Genomic DNA, 25,434 nt, shown 5'->3' with positions numbered 1-25,434 from the left:
GTACCGGTACCCTCTGTATATAGCCTCGTTACTTTTTATTGCATTTTTTTTTACTTTCGTTTATTGAGTAAATGTTTTCGTAACTCTTTTTCTTGAACTGCATTGTTGTTTAAGTGCTTGTTAGTAATAATGTTTCACAGTAATGTCTACAACTGTTGGTGCATGTGACAAATAACATTTGATTTGTACTGGAGTGTCCAGAGACCCCTCTGAATGCATTCAGCATTCAACCCTCTTCTTTTTAATTTCCTCCTGGCCCCAACTGGCTTTTGTTTGTGTTCTCCATGGAGGTGTTATCAGGGCTCCCTGGGCTGGCCTGGCCTGCTGCCTATCAGCACGTCTCCAGAGACTGACTGACTGCCTCTCCCGTCTTGTCGTCAGCCAGCACACACTGTCCCTAAGGTGTGTGTGTTTGTCCACTGAGAGCACTGGAGAGACTTGAGGGGGCGCTGTTATCTGACTGTCCAGGGTGCTTGGATAATATTCAAGGGATGGCAAGAGGAGAGGGGGGGATGGAGGTAAGGGGAGTGGATGGAGAGAGAGGTTGGTGGTGGTGGTAGTAGTAGTGGTCTGTCTCCAGACCAGAGATGGAGGTTTAGACAAGCACTCGCTGTTGAAAGTCCACAGCTCTGATGCCTTGTAAGATGATAATGCAGTGCAGCCTGTAAATAAGCAGCAATTCTGCCCAATGCTGTGGTCTGAGAGACAAAGGAATACGAAAGTCATAAAGCCATTTCTCCTTTGATTAGCGGATCATTAAGGAAACCAGGCAGTGTGAATATGTTTGTTGGGGTGTGTGTTGGTGAGACATCTTGTATTTCTCCTTGCTTATTTACTCAGCGTGTGGTGTCCATGTCTGATTTGCGTATTTCCCCATTACAGCAAATGTATTCTGAAGTGAAGTAGCTAGGCTACATACAGCTGTTCCTTTTAACAGAGCTGAAGCTGAGAGCTGAAGTGGTCCTGCTACTACTTCATTAACTACTATTATCACACACACACACTTATTCCTCAGAGCAGCAGAGACAAGCTGTTGCTAGTAATAATTCCAGGCTCATTGTCAGCCCTGTTATGTAACTCTGGATAACAATGTCTGGATGTTTCCAAATGGTTGCTAATTCAAACCAGTGGCACWAAATTCATACACTCCCATAGGCATGCATTCCTCAGTGCTCTGCTTACTGTACTGTAGTGGGGAAGTAAACCGCCTGTCATTTGTCACGCTTGTCTGTTAACGTTCAATTATGTCCAAACAGCCTTCGGGTCATTCAGCTCAGATAATTGATGACCGTGCCATGTGGGTAGCTGACTTGTGAGCTTTCAGGCTGCATTATAGTGCATTGTGTGTGGTTCAACAGCCAGCCAGCCAACCTCTTGCTCTCCACGCCGCAAAACAAACTGCAACCTACTCACACTGAACACATGCAGATTGCTACAAATTGTATTGGCTCCACTCTGGGGAGCTGGTTGCGGGTTGGTGGAGCAGCGTTCACATTAACATTTATTATTTTTGAAACCGTTCTATTGCCATCAAGTCATCTCCGTAATGCACAGGCCAGGCGGCACAGCTTTAATGAAAGGTAAGTGTTATCAGTTGCTCGCTACAGGGGCCCCAGACTGTCATTTTCTAATGATGATCCACAAGAGCTTAATCCCACCAGCACAGAGCAGCGACACAGCAGACTCACAGCCCACCCATGAAAAATATTGTCCGGTTTGCAACACTCGCTCTTCAAAAGCCCTGTTCTACTCAGCCAAGAAAGTTGGCTCCTTTTATATCGCGGCCCTAAAATTACTCCCGTTCTTTTCCTTTCTGTTTTGAAAATTGTTCTGTAAAAGAAGGAAGACCAAAACTGTTTTTGAGAAACTGAAGTGACATGCTGTCCTCCAAAAGCAACAGGGTAATTAAAATTCACAGGCGGTATCTTGATGTCAGTGTGAGGCGCAGGCTGTTGTCGTCCTACCAGATCCACAAGCCCATTCTCCTTCAAACACACACTTGTTTGTTGTCAATCAGAAGATTTGTTGCTATCCATTTATACAGCAAGTCTTTCTCTCAAAGAAGGTAATAGGGCTTTAACTTGGAATTTGACCTAAACTGACAATTTTACTAAGATATACAGGCTACCTCAACAAACCGACATCTCACACACTCACCCTGCCTGACATGCAACAATGTTCTACTTCTTTTTTACATTTCGCTGTTAGCCCCAGAGAATGAAATAGCCTGGTCCTAGGAACATATAGCCTCCACTCTATAACACACATTGAGGCTCTTTGGGGTCAAAGGGCGTGTTGAGAAAGAGGCTTATAGTCTGCGGTGGCCCCAGCCAGCCATGCAGCCAACGGTTGATCGGAGAGGTTCTTTTTTAGCTTGGCAAGATGAGCCAGAACAGAGTCAGGGGTTTGCACACGGAGACAGACTATCTGTCATTGGGAGGAGGTCCGAGGATTTAGCCTTTAGGGTTTATTAGTGTCTGTTGGGTCTTGTGTTGCTTCTGCTGCACTGCTTAAACTCACATTCTGCTCTAAGACCTCTCAGGATCAAACCGGTTCAATGACTTGGATGGATAAGACAACATTACACCACTGCTAGAATCTGTTCTGCTGTGAGGACCAGGGCCTAAAATCAACACCTGCCAAATGCGGGTAGATTTTAGCATTGACGTYTAGGATGCCTATTTCACTTAACATGTTGGCTGGTGGTCAAGGCTCCACAGTGTGAACATTTGTGAATAAAAATAGTCAAGTATGATCACATTTATATTAAAATAAATGATGCAGACTCTGTTTTCAAAGTATTTCTGCCGTTTTGGGTTTCACAGTGGGTGAATTTAATCGCACAAAGTTTAAGAACTACGAGTTCTATATAGCTGATCCCACCTCGCGCTGCATCCCTCCCTGGCTTGGGGCTGTGCGCACGTGAAGAGCTGAGTGAAAGATTCCTTTTTAGAAGCGCTGCGCACAGGTATAAAAGTTGGTCTAATTTACTTGAAACGAAAGTCTCAAGTGTTTCTTGGCTGTTTACAGTGCCTTCGGAAAGTATTCAGACTTTTTGTCTGAACTCCCACATTTTGTTATGTTACAGCTTTATTCGAAAATACATTTCCACCTCATCAAGCTACGCACAATACCCCATAATGACAAAGCAAAAACAAGTTTTTAGACATTTTTGCAAATGTATTACAAATCACAGTTACATAAGTATTCAGACTCTTTACTCAGTACTTTGTTGACACATTTGGCAGCGATTACAGCCTCGAGTCTTCTTGGGTATGATGCTATAAGCTTGGCACACCTGTATTTGGGGAGTTTCTCCCATTCTTCTCTGCAGATCCTCAAGCTCTGTCAGGTTGGATGGGGAGCGTCACTGCACAGCTATTTTCAGGTCTCTCCAGAGATCTTCGATCGGGTTCAAGTCCGGGCTCTGGCTAGGCCACTCAAGGACCTTCAAAGACTTGTCCCGAAGCCACTCCTGCATTGGCTGTGTGCTTAGGGTCGTTGTCCTGTTGAAGGTGAACCTTCACCCCAGTCTGAAGTCCTGAGTGCTCTGGAGCAGGTTTTCATCAAAGATCTCTGTACTTTGCTCCGTTCATCTTTCCCTCGATCCTGACTAGTCTTCCAGTCCCTGCCGCTGAAAAACATCCCCACAGCATGATGCTGCCACCACCATGCTTAGGGATGGTGCCAGGTTTTGTCCAGACATGACACTTGGCATTCAGGCCAGAGAGTTCAAGCTTGGTTTCATCAGAGCAGAGAATCTTGTTTCTCATGGTCTTGGAGTCCTTTACGTGCCTTTTGGCAAACTTCAAGCCGACTGTCATTTGCCTTTTACTGAGGAGTGACGTCCGTCTGGCCATTCTTCCTTTAAATCCTCTTAAGGATTGGATTTGTTTATTTATTTTTTAAATTTCGCATAAAATGACACCCCAATCTAACTGCCTGTAGCTCAGGACCTGAAGCAAGGATATGCATATTCTTGATAGCATTTGAAAGGAAACACTTTGAATTTTGTGGAAATGTGAAATTAATGTAGGAGAATATAACACATTAGATCTGGTAAAAGATAATACAAAGAAGAAAACATGAGTTTTTCTTGTTCCATCTTTTGAAATGCAAGAGAAAGTTCACAATGTATTATTCTAGTTTATGCTCAATTTAGATTTTGGCCACTAGATGGAAGCAGTGTATGTGCAACATTTTAGACTGATCCAATGAAACATTGCATTTCTGTTCAAAATGTTGTATCAAGTCTGCCCAAATGTGCCTAATTGGTTCATGAATACATTTAAGTTAATAACTGTGCACTCTCCTGAAACAATAGCATGGTATTATTTCACTGTAAATAGCTACTGTAAATTGGACAGTGCAGTTAGATTAAAAATAATTTAAGCTTTCGGTCCATATCAGAAATGTTCTTGTTACTCACAACCTCATGCTAATCACATTAGCGCATGTTAGCTCAACCATCCCGTGGGGGGGAACAACACTGATCCTGTAGAGGATAAAAGCCTGATTGGTGGAGTGCTGCTTAGGTGATTGTCCTTCTGGAAGGTTCTCCTGTCTCCACAGAGGAACTCTGGAGCTCTGTCAGAGTGACCATCGGGTTCTTGGGCAACTCCCTGACCAAGGCACTTCTGCCCCGATTGCTCAGTTTGGCCGGACGGCCAGCTCTAGTAAGAGTCTTGGTGGTTCCAAACTTCTTCCATTTAAGAAGGATGGAGGCCACTGTGTTCTTGGGGACCTTCAATGCTGCAGACATGTTTTGCTACCCTTCCCCAGATCTGTGCCTCAACACAATCCTGTCTCAAAACTCTACGAACAATTCCTTCTACCTCATGGCTTGGTTTTTGCTCTGACATGCACTGTCAACTGTGGGACCTTATATTGACAGGTGTGCCTTTCCAAATCATATCCAATCAATTGAATTTACCACAGMTGGACTCATGTAAAAACATCTCAAGGATGATCAATGCAAACCGGATGCACCTGAGCTCAATTTCGAGTCTCATAGCAAAGGGTCTGAATACTTAATCTGAATAAGGTACTTCTGTTTTAATTTTTAAAAATAAATTAGCAAAAATGTCTCAATCTGTTTTTGCTTTGTCATTACGGGGTATTGTGTGTAGATTGCTGGGGAAATGTATTAATGTAATCCATTTTAGAATAAGGCTGTAACGTAACAAAATTTGGGAAAAGTCAAGGGGTCAATACTTTCCGAAGGCACAGTACATTGCGAACAAACCAATCTAGGTTGTTTTTCAATGTTTGCGTTTACAAACCAATCTAGGTTGTTTTTCAATGTTTGCGTTTACAAACCAATCTAGGTTGTTTTTCAATGTTTGCGCTTCACCTGCTTGAATGTTTTGGTATACCTACGGGAGAGCTCTTTCTCTACACTCATTCAGCATCGTTCATATCCTCTTAAGCCTTACCCCCACCCATCTCTTTAATGATTCATGTGAGGTCATGTGCTAAACAGTGAGTACGGTAGTGTACTAAACAACCAAAGATTTCAAGACTAAAGGCTGGTTTAAAACTACGTCTATCGACATGTCTGTAGACAGTTGTCGCAGTGACATCATGAATATTCTATTGTCATCTGAASAGAAGACCAGTATAAACACAAAAACGACAGGCTGCATGACATCACCAGCCAGGTGGTCCAAGTGTGTGACGAAATAAAAGCGGGGCATTCTACCGTCTAATTTTTTTACTTGGACACCGTCTCGTTGGCCTAACGTTATATTCTTATTTGACTTTGGTGCAGGTCATATTGTCCATCTCTGGTAAACACACTTTATCAAATAAAATCAAAGTTTATATGTCACATGCACAGGATACAGAAGGTGTAAACGGTACAGTGAAATGGTTGCTTGCATAGTGGAGTCTTTTGTTTAGAAAATACTAGCTAAACAATGAACCATGATCCCAACTCATAACGTTAGTACCCTGCATGAATATGCAGGTAGCTAACCAACTAGGTTAAATGTGTAACATCAGGCTATAACTAGCAATGCAAATGGCTCTAAGATACGAATAATATTGCTACATAGATCATACACGTAACGTTAGCTAGCTAGCCAACCAGCTAATGTTAGCTAGCTAGCTAACAGGATGCTTTAACTTGCAATGAAAACATTCTAACAAACTTAAACTTACAGTTGAAGTCGGAAGTTTACATAGACTAAAGTTGGAGTCATTAAAACTCATTTTCAACCACTCCACAAATTTCTTGTTAACAAACTATAGTTTTGACATGTCGGTTAGGACATCTACTTTGTACACGACACAAGTCATTTTTCCAACAATTGTTTACAGACAGATTATTTCACTTATAATTCACTGTATCACAATTCCAGTMGGTCAGAAGTTTACATACACTAAGTTGACTGTGCCTTTCAAACAGCTTGGAGAATTCCAGAAAATGATGTCATGGCTTTAGAAGCTTCTGATAGGCTAATTGACATAATTTGAGTCAATTGGAGGTGTACGTATGGATTTATTTCAAGGCCTACCTTCAAACTCAGAGCCACTTTGATTTTCCCATGATGTCAAGCAAAAGGAATCAGCCAGGACCTCAGGAAAACAAATTGTAGACCTCCACAAGTCTGGATCTTCCTTGGGAGCAATTTCCAAACGCCTGAAGGTACCACGTTAATCTGTACAAACAATAGTACGCCAGTATAAACACCATGGGACCACGCAGCCGTCATACCGCTCAGGAAGGAGACGCGTTCTGTCTCCTAGAYATGAACATACTTTGGTGCGAAAAGTGCAAATCAATCCCAGAACCACAGCAAAGGACCTTGTGAAGATGCTGGAGGAAACCGGTACAAAAGTATCTATATCCACAGTAAAACAAGTCCTATATCGACATAACCTGAAAGGCCGCTCAGCAAGGAAGAAGCCACTGCTCTAAAACCGCCATAAAAAAGCCAGACTACGGTTTGCAACTGCACATGGGGACAAAGATCGTACTTTTTGGAGAAATGTCCTCTGGTCTGATGAAACAAAAATAGAACTGTTTGGCCATAATGACCATCGTTATGTTTGGAGGAAAAAGGGGGAMGCTTGCAAGCCCAAGAACACCATCCCAACCGTGAAGCCCGGGGGTGGCAGCATCATGTTGTGGGGGTGCTTTGCTGCAGCAGGAACTGGTGCACTTCACAAAATAGATGGCATCGTGAGGTAGGGAAATTATGTGGATATATTGAAGCAACATCAGTCAGGAAGTTAAAGCTTGGTCGCAAATGGMTCTTCCAAATGAACAATGACCCCAAGCAAACTTCCAAAGTTGTGGCAAAATGGCTTAAGGACAACAAAGTCAAGGTATTGGAGTGGCCATCACAAAGCCCTGACCTCACTCTCATAGAAGATTTGTGGGCAGACCTGAAAAGCGTGTGCGAGCAAGGAAGCCTACAAACCTGACTCAGCTACACCAGCTCTGTCAGGAGGAATGCGCCAAAATTCACCCAACTTATTGTGGGACGCAAAGCCCTGACCTCACTCTCATAGAAGATTTGTGGGCAGAACTGAAAAAGCGTGTGCGAGCAAGGAAGCCTACAAACCTGACTCAGCTACACCAGCTCTGTCAGGAGGAATGCGCCAACATTCACCCAACTTATTGTGGGACGCTTGTGTAAGGCCWCCCAAAACGTTTGACCCAAGTTAAACAATTTAACGGCAATGCTACCAAATACTAATTGAGTGCATTTAAACCTCTGACCCACTGGGAATGTGATGAAAGAAATAAAAGCTGAAATTAGAATGATTTATCTYCTATTATWCTGACATTTCACATTCTTAAAATAAAGTGGTGATCCTAACTGACCTAAAACAGGAGAAGTTTACAAGGATTAAATGTCAGAAATTGTGAAACTGAGTTTAAATGTATTTGGCTAAGGTGTATGTAAACTTCCGACTTCAACTGTATATCTGAAAATGTAGCTAGCTAGACTCTCTTACCCGCATACATGGACTGCTCCAGTCTCAGCACTGAACTATGCATTTTTAACAGACAGTGCACTTGACCTTTTAATATCTGTTTGACTGTGCCACCCCCAAAACCTCAATGCTTGCATTGCCCAAATCTGCTGATGATTATTGATTATGCTACCAGTTAAAAATAAGATTACAATAATTGCCGATAATCCCACTGTCACAGATGCCATGGTTTTCCCTTAGTTTAATGATGTAATCCGGAGACAGGTGTTTTGTACAACAACCTTCTGTGTGTTCTGTATTCGACTCCCCTTTACCTACATATACTGAATAGCTCATGTTATAGACAGAAGCGAGCTACATAGCAGACCAATCTGAACTCCTCTCTCGGCATTTCGAGCCCATCGATTATCTCAGCCAATCATTTGTTCGTTCTTTTATTATATTTTGGCTGGTAATCAGAGTGGCTGGTATTTTTTTTTTTATCTACCTGCCACAGTGGTAGATTATTATGCATCAGACATAACACACAGAGACACTGCCATTTGTTGTCTCAATATTGTAGCTTAACCTCTCTTGGGTATGTGGGACGTAGCGTCCCACCTCTTCAACAGCCAGTGAAACTGCTGGGCGCCAAATTCAAATACAGAAATACTCATTATAAAAATTCAGAAAACAAAACATATTTTACATAGGTTTAAAGATGAACGTCTTGTGAATCCAACCACAAGCATACCTTACGATTATTTGAGAACATAGCCCACTAGACAAATCATTACAAACAGTAACCAGCCAAGTAGAAGAGTTACACAAGTCAGAAATAGAGATAAAATGAATCCCTTACCTTTGATGATCTTCATATAGTTGACTCAGCAGACATTAATTTACTCAATAAATGTTTATTTTGTTCGATAAAGTCTCTTTATATCCAAAAACCTCCGTTTTGTTCGCGTGTTTTCTTCAGTAAAATTCAGTAATCCACAGGCTCAAACGCTGTCAAAACAGGAAGACCAAAAAATCCAAATTGTATCCATAAAGTTCATAGAAACATGTCAAATTATGTTTATATTCCAGCCTCAGGTTGTTTTTAGCCTAAATAATCGATAATATTTCAACCGGACAATAACGTCATCAATTTAAAAGGTAAACAAGAATTGCTCTCTCTCTGTCTAGCGCATGAAAAAGCTCTGCGACACTTTAGCGTCCAMTCATTCCGAATGCTCTTATTCCCTAGTGGAAGGCATATAAACTGCAGTTTGAGTCCTAAGTTAATGGATACTGTTATGGCATTGAATAGAAAACTACAAAAAAACAAAAGAAACGCCTTCCTGAATGGATTTTTCTCAGATTTTCACCTGCCAAATCAGTTCTGTTATACTCACAGACACTATTTTAACAGTTTTGGAAACTTTAGAGTGTTTTCTATCCAAATCTACCAGTTATATGCATATCATTATTCTGGGCCCGAGAAGCAGGCAGTTTAAATTGGGCATGCATTTCATTCAAAATTCCGAATGCTGCCCCCTACCCTAGTGAAGTTAACAGAGTGCGTAGACACAGAAAATGTTATCTGGAAAGTGTTGGAAAGTATGCACTATTTTTACCCCTCCAAGCATAACCTCTCAACTGACGATAACGTTCAGCATGGTTGTAGTTGAAGGACAACTGGTTTAATTGTTGTCACCTGACGGTACTTAAATTTCTCTTTCATTGCGCTCTATCTTCGATGCCCTTGTTTAGGATGATGTCTGTCTTAATAGGCACTTCACTCCCTTGACTGGATTCTGGCTGACTGGTCCTTACTTTCCCACAAAAATATTAAACCTTTGAGCAACATGTAATTTCCCTCTTTCACAAATCCACATTCTTCCGTCCTTCTCCTGCTCAGCATTTCTCTGTCCTCTCCTTCCCCCTCTACTCTCGGTATCTCAAGTGCTGTTGCGGCAGCAGCATTCTCAGTAGGATCTGTTGCCAGGAGACGTGATTCTTTCCTCATTGTGCTCTGACAAAGGGTGTCTACAATCAGCACGACTGGAAAAATCTGGGCCCCTGGGGACCCACACACCACAATTGGGTGTAGGTTGGAGGGCAGCTGGGGGGACATGGGCAACATTTTGGAGTTGGAGGGCTCTGACACACACATTCCTGTCAGACAGTGCTGGTCGCCAGGTAACCATGCTTGGATGTGCCATGTCAGACATTCACAATTTGTGTGTAAGAGGAGCCAGTCATTCAGTCACATGGAGCGAAGCAGGCATGAGTAGTCATTAGACTTTTTAATTAGCTAGTCAGTGTACCTCCGCTCTCACTGTTCACTCCCCTCCCCCTCTACACACACACACTCAGCAAACACACATTTCAGGGATGCAAACTAGTCACCTTTGGGCGAAATTCAAATCAAATGTTTTTTGTCACATGCCGAGTACAACAGGTGTTGACCTTACAGTGAAATGCTTACTTACAATCCCTTAACCAACAATGCTTTAAGAAGTTAATAAAAAAGTGTTAAGTATATAATTGAAAATTAAAGTAACAAATAATTAAACAGCAGCGGTAAAATAACAATACCGAGGATTTATACAGGGGTTACCAGTACAGAGTCAATGAGCGGGGGCACCGGTTAGTTGATGTAATATGTACATGTATATAGAGTTAAAGTGACTATGCATAGATAATAGAGTAGCAGCAGCGTAAAAGAGAGTTCTGGGTAGCCATTTGATTAGCTGTTCAGGAGTCTTATGGCTTGGGGGTAGAAGCTGTTAATAAGCCTTTTGGACCTAGACTTGGCAAGCGCTCTGGTACCGCTTGCCTTGTGGTAGCAGAGAGAACAGTCCATTACTAGGGTGGCTGGAGTCTTTGACAATTTAGGGCCTTCCTCTGACACCAAGCTTGGCCCCAGTGATGTACTGGGCCGTATGCACTACCCTCTGTAGTGCCTTGCGGTCGGAGGCCGAGCAGATCCCATACCAGGCAGTGATGCAACCAGTCAGGATGCTCTCGGTGGTGCAGATGTAGAACCTTTTGATAATCTGAGGACCCATGCCAAATCTTTTCAGTCTCCTGAGGGGGAATAGGCTTTGTTGTGCCAAACACACAACTGTGTGTTTGGACCATGATAGTTTGTTGGATGAACTTGAAGATCTCAACCTGCTCCACTGCAGCACTGCCGACGAGAATGGGGGCGTGCTCGGTCCTCCTTTTCCTGTAGTCCACAATCATCTCCTTTGTCTTGATCACGTTGAGGGAGAGGTTGTTGTCCTGGCACCACACGGCCAGGTCTCTGACCTCCTCCCTATAGGCTGCCTCATCGTTATCAGTGATCAGGCCTACCACTGTTGTCATCGGCAAACTTGATGATGGTGTTGGAGTCGTGCCTGACCATGCAGTCATGAGTGAACAGGGAGTACAGGAGGAGACTGAGCACTCACCCTTGAGGAGCCCCCGTGTTGAGGATCAGCGTTGCACATGTGTTACCTATCCTTAGTCCAGGATCCAGTTGCAGAGGGAGGTGTTTTGTCCCAGGGTTCTTAGCTTAGTGATGAGGTTTGAGGGCACTATGGTGTTGAACGCTGAGCTGTAGTCAATGAATAGCATTCTCACATTGGTGTTCCTTTTGTCCAGGTGGGAAAGAGCAGTGTGGAGTGCAATAGAGATTGGATCTACTGTGGGTGTTTGGGTGGTATGCAAATTGGAGTGTGTCTAGGGTTTCTGGGAAAATGGTGTTGCTGTGAGCCATGACCAGCCTTTCAAAGCACTTCAAGGTTTCAGACATGAGTGCTATGGGTCGGTAGTCTTATTTAGGCAGGTTACCTTAGTGTACTTGGGCACAGGGACTATGGCGTTCTCCTTGACACATGTTGGTATTACAGACTCAGTCAGGGACAGGTTGAAAATGTCAGTGAAGACACTTGCCAGTTGGTCAGCGCATGCTCGGAGTACACATCCTGGTAATCCCTCTGGCTCCTTGGCCTTGTGAATGTTGACCTGTTTAGAGGTCTTACTCACATCGGCTACGGTGAGCGTGATCATACAGTTGTCGGGAACAGCTGATGCTCTCATGCATGCTTCAGTGTTACTTGCATAGAAGTAATTTTAGCTCGTCTGGTAAATCGCCGTTTTGAGTCAAATAGTTGACTTACGTGATTTGTGTAGATCCGATGAGAAAAGATTGGGCTGTGGGGGGGCTTTGGATCAGTACTGGCTGTAAGCGAACAAGTGATGCACGTTTGGAGCAATACTGGCTGTATCTAAGGCTCAGCCAATTGTTCGCATAACAGAATGCAGCACGCGATTGAAGAGAGAGGAGACAACCAATTTACTAGTTACAGCATCAGCACGCCCTCCGGAAAGACCGCAGAGAGTAGAAAGGCAGGTTGCCTTTTACGGCAGCATGTCCCCTGAACGATAACAAAGGGGTCGGTGAGAAACCTGACCACGGAGACTGGGGTGAGAAGGTGATGATGCGTACTTCATGAGCTGTAACACGAAAAACAGTTTGAGGTTAGGGAGAAAGTGTGGTGGAAGTATTGTTAGTGTTAAGTATCTTGCTAGCTGGATCAAATTCTCTGTTAGCTAGCCAGAGAAATGTTGAGCAAAATTAGCAAACTTAACTGATCAAATAATTGAGTTTATGGTGTGAAAATTAGCTGGCTAATAAAAGCAGACGGCTAACGTTAGCTAGCTTAAGTTACAAAATCAGATGAGCTAACGTTAGTAACCTAACCAATTCTCTATAGTATTAACTGGTATAATGTTTCGGCTCCTTGCTGTTCCTCATGTTATAACGCTTTAGTTGCTTACTGGACCCTGGCAATTGGTGTGAAATGTTAGTTCGTTAGCTAGTTAACTGCTATCTGTGAACTAATGTTTTCCCTCTACAGTATGTGGTTCGTTTTCAAAAGGAGAATTAGTGAAAATTAGGAGTTTCTTGTTTAAACAAGTGGATTCAGGCATCAAGTGTAGCTGGAGCTGGGCCTGGCTTAAGCTGGATGCCAATATGGTGAAAGGAACAGCACACACTTTCCTTCCTTCTCACTTTTTCAATAGAGTGGATAGAATGGGGTATGCCAGGTGTACACGCTGCCTGAAAGAGATCAATTATGTCCACAAAGGGTATCATGCTCTGCTGGCATATTGTAGAACAGATGTCCACAGGCAGAAAGTGTACAATGTAATAATGTGCAGTGTAGCCCAAATATATTGCTTTTGTTGTTGAACTTGAAGGTAACACGTGTGTGTGAGTGAGGGGGGATTATTAATTTCTTTACTCAGTGAGCGTTATTTTTGTACACGTAGCCTTGTGCACTTGATCAATGTCTACTATAATTTCCACTATAATAGAGCAAAAATAGAATGCCTGTTTCATTCTATTTCTACTTTAAGATGTTTATTTAGATGTGTGGTCACAAGCGTTCTATATTAAAGGCTGTCATGGCTAACTGCAATATTAGTGTATTGTTTTTTCTCATGCCTGAGTGTCATTTGCAGTTTAGTCTAGGCAATAAATAACATTGGATTGCCTTTTACATCTTTTAGCTGTGAATTAGGTTCACATTAACCACTTTGTATTTTACACACTGACTGATCATGTAGATCATATTATTTAGTTTAATTAGTTAAAACCTGCATTTCCCCCTAGCAGGGATTTCTTTTTGCATGTTTCAGTGAAGAAGAAAAAGTGTCACCTTTTTTGCATCCCTGACATTTACATTACACATTTTAGTATACGCTCTTATCCAGAGAGACTTACAGGAGCAATTAGGGATAAGTGCCTTGCTCAAGGACACAGACAGATTTTTCATCTAGTCGGCTCGGGCATTCAAACCAGCGACCTTTAATGGCCAACGTTCTTAACCGCAAGGCTACCTGCCACACTCCACACACTCAACACACCGCAACAGGAGATAGACGGGCAGTTACCCACTAATATGGTCAAACATTTTTCAAGGATAGTACACTGTGCGTGCGTGCGCATTTACCCACATTGACCAGCATGTTAATCATATTAGTGGTCCTTTTCCTGGGACCATAATAGGTTCWCTTATCACCCTCTATTTTCTGTTAGCGGTGCCATTTCCCTGAGCCAGGCTGACATGACTCTGGATAAAGACTAAAGGACATCCCATAATATAACAAAGTGATTACACACACAGAGCTCGATCTCACCGAGTGCCCAGTAACAGCACGTAGAATAAAGGCTATTTCCCAATCACATGTGTGTGTGAATCAGTAACTAGCAACCTCCCTGTCTGTCAGTGCTACACAGGGTTGGCCGTTTTGTGTTAGTTTGCTATAAGTGAGTGTAGTAGCGAGGTGATTTATAGCATTGACTATGTTCCAGCTGTTGGAACATCCACGTCAAAGAATAGCTCTCTCTGGCAGCACTGGGTTCCACCTACTTAATCAGATTTGTTGTCCTTCATTTTTAAGGCTCTAGTTGTTGCGTGAAAGGATCTAGCATAATCTATCCGCCACCACTTTCATTGTCCTTAAATATACAGTACTGTTCATTCATTCAAGGGTTTTAACTTTATTTTGACTATTTCAACATTGTAGAATAATAGTGAAGACATAAACTATGGAATCATGTAGCAACCAAAAAAGTGTTAAACAAATCAAAAATATATTTGAGGTTCTTCAAATAGCCACCCTTTGCCTTGATGACAGCTTTGCACACTCTTAACATTCTCTCAACCAGCTTCATGAGGAATGCTTTTCCAACAGTCTTGAAGGAGTTCCCACATATGCTGAACACTTGTTGGCTGCTTTTCCTTCACTTTGCGGTCCAACTCATCCCAAACGATCTCAATTGGGTTGAGGTCGGGTGATTGATGCAGGTCATCTGATGTAGCCCTCAATCACTCTCCCTCTTGGTCAAATAGTCATTACACAGCCTGGAGGTGTTAGGTCATTGTCCTGTTGAAGAATAAATAGTCCCACTAAGCACAAACCAGATGGGATGGTGTGTCACTACAGAATGCTGTGGTAGACATGTTGGTTAAGAGTGCCTTGAATTGTATATAAATCACTGACAGTGTCACCAGCAAAACACCATCACACCGCCATGCTTCACGGCGGGAACCACACATGCAGAGGCCATCCGTTCACCTACTCTCACAAAGCCACAGCGGTTGGAACCAAAAGTCTCTTTTTCTTATTGGTGTCCTTTAGTAGTGGTTTCTTTGCAGCAATTCGACCATGAAGGCCTGATTTACGCAGTCTCCTCTGAACAGTTGATATTGGAATCATCTCAACATCAACTGTTCAGAGGAGACTGCGTAAATCAGGCCTTTATGGTCGAATTGCTGCAAAGAAACCACTACTAAAGGACACCAGATGTGTCTGTTACTTGAACTCTYTGAAGCATTTWTTTGGGCTGCAATTTCTGAGGCTYGTAACTATAATAAACATATCCTCTGCAGCAGAGGTWACTCTGGGTCTTCCTTTCCTGTGACGGTCCTCATGAGAGCCACTTTCATCATAGTGCTTGATGGTTTTTGTGACTGCACTTAAAGAAACTTTCAGAGTTCTTGAAATGTTCTGCATTGACTGACCTTCATGTCTTAAAGTAATGATGGACTGTCGTTTCTCTTTTCTTATTTGAGCTGTTCTTGCCATAATATGGACTTGGTATTTTATCAAATAGGGCTATCTTCTGTATACCCCCACTACCATGTCACAACACAACTGATTGGCTCAAATGCATTAAGAAGGAAATAAATTCCACAAAGTAACTTTTAACAAGGCACACCTGTTAATTGAAATGCAATCCAGGTGACTACCTCATGTAGCTGGTTGAGAGAATGCAAGAGTGTGCAAAGTCATCAAGGCAAAGGGTGGCTATTTGAAGAATCTAAAATCTATTTTGATTTGTTGAACACTTTTTTTWTTTATTACTACATGATTCCATATGTGTTATTTCATAGTTTTGATGTCTACACTATTATTCTACTATGTAGAAAATAGTACAAATAAAGAAACCCTGGAATGAGTACGTGTCCAGACTTTTGACTGGTACTGTATATTTTTCCCATTTTGTGTTTCATCATTATTTACTTCCCAGTAATTGATTTACCATTGGCTTATCTCGCAGGTCATATTTGGTCCGAACTCCTTTCCATGCTAGTTTTTTTTAAATGACTGAAATTATAATTTTTGTGTACTCATCTCCAATATGCCCCGTGTTCACTAGCAAGCGGTGCTGTGCGGTGAAACACAGCTTCCCATTCATTTTCAATGGAAGGAAAGCGGTGAGAAGCGGAGAGTGCAGGGGACCTTTGGGCGGTGGTGAAAAAGTTTATATTTTCCCAACTTTATGCAAATCGCCAGCGGCGACCGCTGGGCAATGACCAATCATATCGAGTGGCTCCCATGACAAATTTGACGCTATGCGACCCAAGGCTGGAGACGGTCTTCAGTAAAGACAACTGACAAAAATACTAGGATGGATCAAATGTAAGTCGTTATGACCTTATAAATCAATCATGCAAAAACATTTACAGTTGAGAGGAATATTTTAATGTTGAGACAAACAATTCGGTGCTATTTTCTATGAGCCTCTTTACTGTGTCGTCCACCATGCTCGATACTAGTTACAAGGACCGCTACTTCGATGCAGACAAGAAACAGGGTTTACGTGAAATGCTACATACACAGCTGGACAAGATGGAAAAGGACACAGTGACAGTGGAAGAGATGCCACAGACAGACAGAGCTGAAACTTCACTTTTTGACAAGTATGATGAAATCCTGGTTGAGAATGAAACTACTGAACAAATTAACAATGAAACAGCACAGCAAGTAAGTGAAAGAAATAGGTTTTGATTATGTTTTACTGGTAATGGGGACATAGGTAAATGCCAACAAAATAACTTTTTGGTCAGTGTAGTGTGTGTGTAACCTTTATTTAACTAGGCAAGTCAGTTAAGAACATTTTAAGGACAAATTCTTATTTACTATGACGGACTACCCCGGCCAAACCCTGATGACGCTGGGCCAATTGGGCGCCGCCCTATAGGACTCCCAATCACGGCCGGATGTGAGAGCCTAGATTCAAACCAGAGACTGTAGTGACGCCTCTTGCAGTGCCTTAGACCGCTGCGTCCGTGTGTGTGAACTATTTAACTGTACTAGAATGCTTAAAAGGCCACTCAAATGTTAAATATCAGGTATATGAATTGTTTTTTTGCCAAGGAAAATATCGGATATTGATATCGGCCAAAAATGTAATGTCGGTGCATCCCTAGTGTTGTGACATGAGTATGAAATTGTAATTCTGGTTGTTAGGTACTCCTGAAACAACCAGCAAACCAGGCTGTTGTCTTGGGAAACAGTAGATGTAAAGAATCTAGCTAGCTAAAGCATTTACTGCAAATTGAATGTTAAATTGTGTAAGCTTGCCTTGCTAATATTTGACATGCAATGCAGATGAAGTAACATAGCTAGCTAACTTTTCTTTTATTGTGCAGTGGAGGATTAAAAAAATACCTGTGGYTGTGTAGCTATCTATGTAGCCGATCTGTGTATGGACCCTAAAACATTTGGRATACATATTAGTTCAGAACCTAGCTATGAACCTCGGCTGTATCAACTTCAAAACAGTCTAAATGACATTAATGAAGCATATGGATTGAGTAGAATATATTTTGTGCCAAGGATGCAAGTCGTATATACATTTAGTTATTACCATGCATGAGATCTCCACATTGTAGCTTGTACATTTTAATATATTCACTGATCATGTACTCTACCTTGGCAAATATAGGTGCAGTTCAGGTATGAACATCTTTCAGATCATTTTTCTGTCCTATTCAATACCAGGAGTATCAAATTCCAGTCTTTGAATGATGCTCTGTCTGCATGTGTGTATTACAATTATACACTTCAACAGTGTTTACCAATCTTGGTCCTGGGACATTAATGTTTACACATTGTATCTATGCGATAGACTAGAAACATGATTGAGCTAGTTAAAGGCTGATTTAAGAAACCGTACCCTATGCATCATGTAAATACTGTAAAACTGGTTAATCTCTATCTAATTTCCTTCATCTGCATTGATCTGATAAACACAGGATAGGTGTACTATTTCATCAAATGAGACTTACTTTCAACCAGTAGAGAAGGTGAAACACTTTATTGAAAGAAGTTCATTATCCAAGTGTTTATAAATACGTCATATATTATAAATACAAGTTCAATCTGTACTTCAATGCACATCTGGTGTGCATTATAAAAACAGAGAAAGAAAGAGATGTAAAAATGAGAACTTGTTCTCAACTAGCCTACCTAGTTAAATATAGGGGGGGGGGAGACGGAAAGCGGTAAGAACAGAGGAGCAATACTCTCTAATACCCTAATAGTCTCTCAGTTCATCACAATTACATAATAGTGTCTCTAGTTGGGTCTCCTAACCAGCCTTGGGCTCCCAGTTGGCCCAAAGATAATCTTAAGAGCGGATGAGGTGGCGTTGACGGGACTGGGGGTTGGCAACCTCTCTCACATCAACATACCTGCAGACGAGAGAGAGAGCCTGTTTAAGCCTCTCTCTTTTTTTTTAACACTGTCAGTCATCATCAGGAGGTGAAATGCAAAACTGACCTTGGATCATTAACTCTGGGACTAAGACCTCTATCTGTATTTCAATGTAAAGCATCTCTTTAATAATACTTCCTGTTGACCTGACCAAGTGACTTCTCACTTCTGATCATGCTGTGCCCTCTGTAGCCAGTTCAGATGCGGGAGGGGTTCACCYACACAGCTGATATAACCTAGAGGATTTATGGAGAAGGTGAGAGAGGGATGAAGTGAAGGAGAGAGACTGTTATCCAGAAAATAAGGTTGTTAAATAGACAGTGTTTAACAGGAATCTGTGTGATTGGCCTCACCCAGTACTTTATGCTGAAAAAGATGCACAGACACACAAGGACAAACAATATAGCGTAGTTATAGAAATAATGAAGTGTCTTACTAGTCTCTATAGTTGGCCCTCTTGCTTCTTCTTGGAAGGTGGAAGGAGCCACCGTTATACACCTGAGCCTGCTTAGTGCACAACACAATCCATCAATCATATTGATACATGAGTGTGTAGGTGTGGCTTATAGGGTGTCTAATTGTTCTACCTTTTTTTCAATATGGGTGACTTAAAATAGCCTGTTTTTGTACAGACATCACACCCTTACCTTAACAGCACCCTCARCTGAGAAGTAGAAATCAAAGGGAGAGAAACTGGGAAGTGAGTAACTGCAGTTGACATGGCTAAGTAAATAGAAGATTACTCTAATTGCAATCTGGGTGGCTCTTAAAAGAGCCTTTGGTTGTGCATAGTGTAGTCTATGGTGTTGCCGGGGAACAGCACCCTCTTCAAAGAAGTAGGAGGTGAAGATCTCCAGCACATGGATTGCCTCTCTTGCTGCGTTGTTGGACCCCATCCTTGAAACATCCTGCAGAGCAGCAGACTTCACTCGTACACGGCAGCGAGCTGTAGATCTCCTCCTGGTCCTCGTGTCCATCCTCATGAAGTTATGCAGGACACAGGTATCCTTCACACGCCTGAATTCCTCCAGGAGGCAGTCCCAGATGGTCCTGGTCACCCAACCTTGCAATGCKCTACACGGTAACTGTAGGCAATCGTTTTGAAGAAATCTCCAGTTACAAGGTATCTGTAGGAATATGGACGATAATGTCATTATTAGACTTTTACATCACAAGGTCATTGTGGATTACTGAAGTATAATATCCCTTATAACAAATCATGATAACATTGGATTGATTGATGCATGTGACAATAGCAGGATCATATCAAGGATAGCATCACAAATGAATATATAAAAAACACTTGAAGCTTGATGAGTTGATTATTTGAGTCAGCTGTGCAGTGCTAAGGCAAAAACAAAAATGTACACCCCTTTGCGTCCATAGGACCAGGACAGAGAACCACTGCTCTTCATTGGGACCTCTTCATCTGCAGACATGCTTTCACAGCTCTCTGTATCTGACGACAGAAAACCTCACAAGAAACAGACTGCATTATATTCAAATCAGACAGCACTGAATGTTATGTTACTATCTCTGTCCTCACTTCTAGGGACTGGAACTACACAAAGTACCTACCCTATCCAGAATAGCCTACTTTCTCACTTTGACAGTTGGGGCTGCTATCCTTTTACCCTCCTCCATGGCTGTTAGCTWGCTACCTACGAATGCATTTTTTATAAWWTTTTTACAGTGATAAATACTTTAAGATAGCTAGCTAATATGACGCTGGGTAGCTGGTGATATGTAATTCACTTAGCTAGCTTTCTATACGCTATYTAAAGTTGGCTAGATAGCTAGCTAGCAGCTCATTTGAGTTAGCCAGCACTGTAGCTAGTTCGCTAATAATATATAATTATTAAAATAYAAAAACATCGAAATATATTTACTTGAATAAGTTCTCCCAGCCGTGGATGATTTGGAAACAGGGCAGCAAAGTTTGTCACCAGAGCGTTTTAGAGCATATTACTATTGAACTATTTACCCATTTAATAACCAGACCTTCATACAAACTTGCTATGCTGAATTCTTGACGCAAAATTGAATGTGCTGCCAGCACGCCCACAAGCGAGCTACTCTGGGCGGCCTAAGCGGCACGCGGTAATTTACCYTGTGCTAGTGAACACGAGCCATTACAGTAATGTGCATGGTATATAAAAGCCACAGCCATCTGAGTGTTTTTATATGTAGTGTTAAAGTGTAGCGGATGTCCTGAATATCCCTTCACTACATTCATTACCAAMGGACTTGAACAGTGGAGAATACAGAGTAATGGCTCAGATGCCATTAGCTTCACTTGCATATTTATGTGGCTATTACTGGCTAATCAAAAATCTGATTGAGGCAGAGCAGCGTTTTTAAAAAGGACCTTTGACAACTTTTTTTATTTTTTGTTCTTTAGATTTGTGGGTACTGTTTAGGCAATTTTCCGAGCACTCGGAGGATTGGCCTACCCAAGAATGAGGGGAGGAGAGAAGGGYAGAGGTAMTTGAGGGTAAGGAGGTAGTGGTCATAAATTCCACTTAGTTGTCGTAATGTTGAATTAACCTTAAATCACACAGAACACTGCTATCTCCTCTTTTCAGAGCTGCATGCCTGTGCGGTTCTCATCTGAACCCTCATAACACGCACTGCAGAAAGCTTAAATGTGACTAGATGAGAGCATGAAATAGTACTTTTCCCTTTGTGTGTGTGGTTGTGGAGAGCGGGAGAGACGTCAGTGAGTATCAACTGTAATAWAGACAAAAGCAGCCCAAGGTCATCGAGGTCCCATCATTTAGATAGAAAACATCTTGCCCCCTGATAAAATGTCAAGGGAAACAATTCCCTCAAACAGTTCCAGCTGAATGTAATGTGTTTCGAAAATGTAATTTTCTTTTTTTGCATGTAGGCTGTTTCTCTGCTATTTACCAGCGCCTGATGAATTGATACATAACTCTGCCACGAAMACGTCAGGCTCTCTGTGTTGACTTTAATAGGCATTCATCTCACTTCGTTTCTATTTTCTGATTTCACTGGTGTTGTCTGCTGCTCAGGGCTGTGTCTGAGTCACTGTGAACAAGGACGTCTGTCAGATCCAATGGACAACATATTCAGCTTCCGCAGCAATGTGAGCTTCATAGTGGTTAGAGCTTAGAGCATTTTATATGGTCACGAAACACTAAGGGCCTCCTCGCTCTCTCCAATTCAAAGAGCTTCATTGGCATGGGAAACATSTTTACATTGACAAAGCAAATGGAATACACAATAAACAAAAGGAAAATGATCAGTAAACATTACTTGCAAAACTATTAAAAGAAAATATAGACATTTCAAATATTTTTGGCTATGTACAGTGTTGTAAGTATGGAAAGGGGAAAAAACTGATAAATATACAGTGGGGAGAACAAGTATTTGATACACTGCCGATTTTGCAGGTTTTCCTACTTACAAAGCATGTAGAGGTCTGTAATTTTTATCATAGGTACACTTCAACTGTGAGAGACGGAATCTACAACAAAAATCCAGGAAATCACATTGTATGATTTTTAAGTAATTCATTTGCATTTTATTGCATGACATACGTATTTGATACATCAGAAAAAGCAGAACTTGCAATTACAGAGATCATACGTTTCTGTAGTTCTTGACCAGGTTTGCACACACTGCAGCAGGGATTTTGGCCCACTCCTCCATACAGACTTTCTCAGATCTTCAGGTTTCGGGGCTGTCGCTGGGCAATACGGACTTTCAGCTCCCTCCAAGATTTCTATTGGGTTCAGGTCTGGAGACTGGCTAGGCCACTCCAGGACCTTGAGATGCTTCTTACGGAGCCACTCCTTAGTTGCCCTGGCTGTGTGTTCGGGTCGTTGTCATCGGAAGACCCAGCCACGACCCATCTTCAATGCTCTTACTGAGGGAAGGAGGTTGTTGGCAAGATCTCGCGATACATGGCCCCATCCATCCTCCCCTCAATACGGTGCAGTTCGTCCTGTCCCCTTTGCAGAAAAGCATCCCCCAAGAATGATGTTTCCACCTCCATGCTTCACGGTTGGGATTGTGTTCTTGGGGTTGTACTCATCCTTCTTCTTCCTCCCAAACCGGCGAGTGGAGTTTAGACAAACGCTCTATTTTTGTCTCATCAGACCACATGACCTTCTCCCATTCCTCTCCGGATCATCCAGATGGTCATTGGCAAACTTCAGACGGCCTGGACATGCGCTGGCTTGAGCAGGGGACCTTGCGTGCGCTGCAGGATTTTAATCCATGACGGCTAGTGTGTTACTATTGGTTTTCTTTGAGACTGTGTTCCCAGCTCTCTTCGGGTCATTGACCGGTCCTGCCGTGTAGTTCTGGGCTGATCCCTCACCTTCCTCATGATCATTGATGCCCCACGAGGTGAGATCTTGCATGGAGCCCCAGACCGAGGTGATTGACCGTCATCTTGAACTTCTTCCATTTTCTAATAATTGCGCCAACAGTTGTTGCTTTCACAAGCTGCTTGCCTATTGTCCTGTAGCCCATCCCAGCCTTGTGCAGGTCTACAATTTAAAACCCCTGATGTCCTGACACAGCTCTCTGGTCTTGGCCATTGTGGAGAGGTTGGAGTCTGTTTGATTGAGTGTGTGGACAGGTGTCTTTTATACAGGTAACGAGTTCAAACAGGTGCAGTTAATACAGGTAATGAGTGGAGAACAGGAGGGCTTCTTAAAGAAAAACTAACAGGTCTGTGAGAGCCAGAATTCTTACTGGTTGGTAGGTGATCAAATACTTATGTCATGATATAATGCAAATTACTTACTTAAAAATCATTCAATGTGATTTTCTGGATTTTTAGATTCCGTCTCTCACAGTTGAAGTGTACCTATGATACAAATTACAGACCTCTACATGCTTTGTAAGTAGGAAAACCTGCAAATCGGCAGTGTATCAAATACTTGTTCTCCCCACTGTAGATTCTATTGACAATGTTTGTGCTCCACTGGTTGCCCTTTTCTAATGGCAATGGGCCACAAATCGTGCTGCTGTGATTGCTCACTGCGGTATTTCGCCTAACAGATATGGAAGTTTATCAATGCTAGATTAGTTTTCAAATTCTTTGTAGGTCTGTAGGAACTATGTGTGCSACAGAGCTACAGGAGTTGTGACCTGTTTTTGTTGTTGGTTATGTTGTAGTAGTTGTGTCTCGGGGGTCATATGGGGGATGGAATGCTGTCACCTCRGTGGACTTCAGGAAACAGCAGAGGGCGCACCCCCCTATCCACATCGACGGGACAGTAGTGGAGAAGGTGGAAGTTGTAAGTTCCTCGGCGTACACATCACGGACCAACTGAAGTAGTCCACCCACACAGACAGCGTGGTGAAGAAGGCGCAACAGCGCCTCTTCAACCTCAGGAGGCTGAAGTAATTTGGCTTGTCACCAAAAACACTCACAAACTTTTACAGATGCACAATCAAGAGCATCCTGTCGGGCTGTATCACCGCCTGGTACGGCAACTGCTCCGCCCACAACCGTAAGGCTCTCCAGAGGGTAGTGAGGTCTACACAACACATCACCCGGGGACAACTACCTGCCCTCCAGGACACCTACACCACCCGATGTCACAGGAAGGCCAAAAAGATCATCAAGGACAACAACCACCTGAGCCACTGCCTGTACACCCCGCTATCATCCKGAAGGCGAGGTCAGTACAGGTGCATCAAAGCTGGGACCGAGAGACTGGAAGAACAGCTTCTATCTCAAGGCCATCAGACTGTTAAACAGCCTTCACTAACATGGAGTGGCTGCTGCCAATATACTATACTGACTATAATCCCGAGCCACTTTAACAATTCAAAATTGGATGTAATAAATGTATCACTAGTCACTTTAAACAATGCCACTTTATATAATGTTTACATACCCTACATTACTCATCTCAGTACTCATGTATATACTGTACTCTATACCATCTACTGCATCTTGCCTATGCCGTTCGGCCATCGCTCATCCATATATTTATATGTACATATTCTTAGTCATTCCTTTGTTGTGAAATTGTTAGATTACTTGTTAGATATTACTGCATGGTCGGAGCTAGAAGCACAAGCATTTCGCTACACTCGCATTAACATCTGCTAACCATGTGTATGTGAGCAATAAAATGTGATTTGATTTGGTAGGTGTTTGTCCTCCTGTGTGCTGAGGGTGTCATGTTCTGGCATTTAGGTCACCACTGACTAGTACATGTCCCTGTGCCTAGAAGTGATTGATTGACACTAAGTTGCCTGTGCCTTTCAAACAGCTTGGAAAATTCCAGATAATGATGTCATGGCTTTAGAAGCTTCTGATAGGCTAATTGACATAATTTGAGTCAATTGGAGGTGTACCTGTGGATGTATTTCAAGGCCTACCTTCAAACTCAATGCCTCTTTGCTTGACATCATGGGAAAATCAAAAGAAATCAGCCCAAAAAATGGTACTGTTTCATCCTTGGGAGCAATTTCCAAACTCCTGAAGGTACCACGTTCATCTGTACAAACAATAGTACGTAAGTATATAAGTATAAACACCATGGGACCACGCAGCCGTCATTTTGCTCAGGAAGGAGCCGCGTTCTGTCTCTTAGAGATGAACATACTTTGGTGCGAAAAGTGCAAATAATCCAGAACAACAGCAAGGACCTTGTGAAGATGCTGGAGGAAACAGATACAAAAGTATCTATATCCACAGTAAAACGAGTTCTATATCGACATAACCTGAAAGGCCGCTCAGCAAGGAAGAAGCCACTGCTCCAAACCGGCAACAACAAAAAAAGCCAGACTATGGTTTGCAACTGCACATGGGGTCAAAGATTGTACTTTTTGGAGAAATGTCCTCTGGTCTGATGAACAAAAATAGAACTGTTTAGCCAACTGACCATCATTATGTTTGGAGGGAAAAGGGGGAGGCTTGCAAGCCCAAGAACACCATCCCAACCGTGAAGCACGGGGTGCAGC

General features: G+C 42.4%; 1 protein-coding gene across 1 annotated transcript in view; it reads left to right on the top strand.

Annotated features, from left to right (window-relative positions):
• LOC111950309 (coxsackievirus and adenovirus receptor homolog) overlaps window positions 1–25,434 on the top strand; it is a 109,334-nt gene that overhangs the window by 42,104 nt on the left and 41,796 nt on the right. The window lies entirely within an intron of this gene.

Source organism: Salvelinus sp. IW2-2015, linkage group LG23, assembly GCF_002910315.2.
Source record: "Salvelinus sp. IW2-2015 linkage group LG23, ASM291031v2, whole genome shotgun sequence".
Taxonomy (NCBI): Eukaryota; Metazoa; Chordata; class Actinopteri; order Salmoniformes; family Salmonidae; genus Salvelinus; species Salvelinus sp. IW2-2015.
The sequence above is the reverse complement of the archived record's forward strand: the minus strand, read 5'-3'. Positions and strand labels throughout refer to the sequence as shown.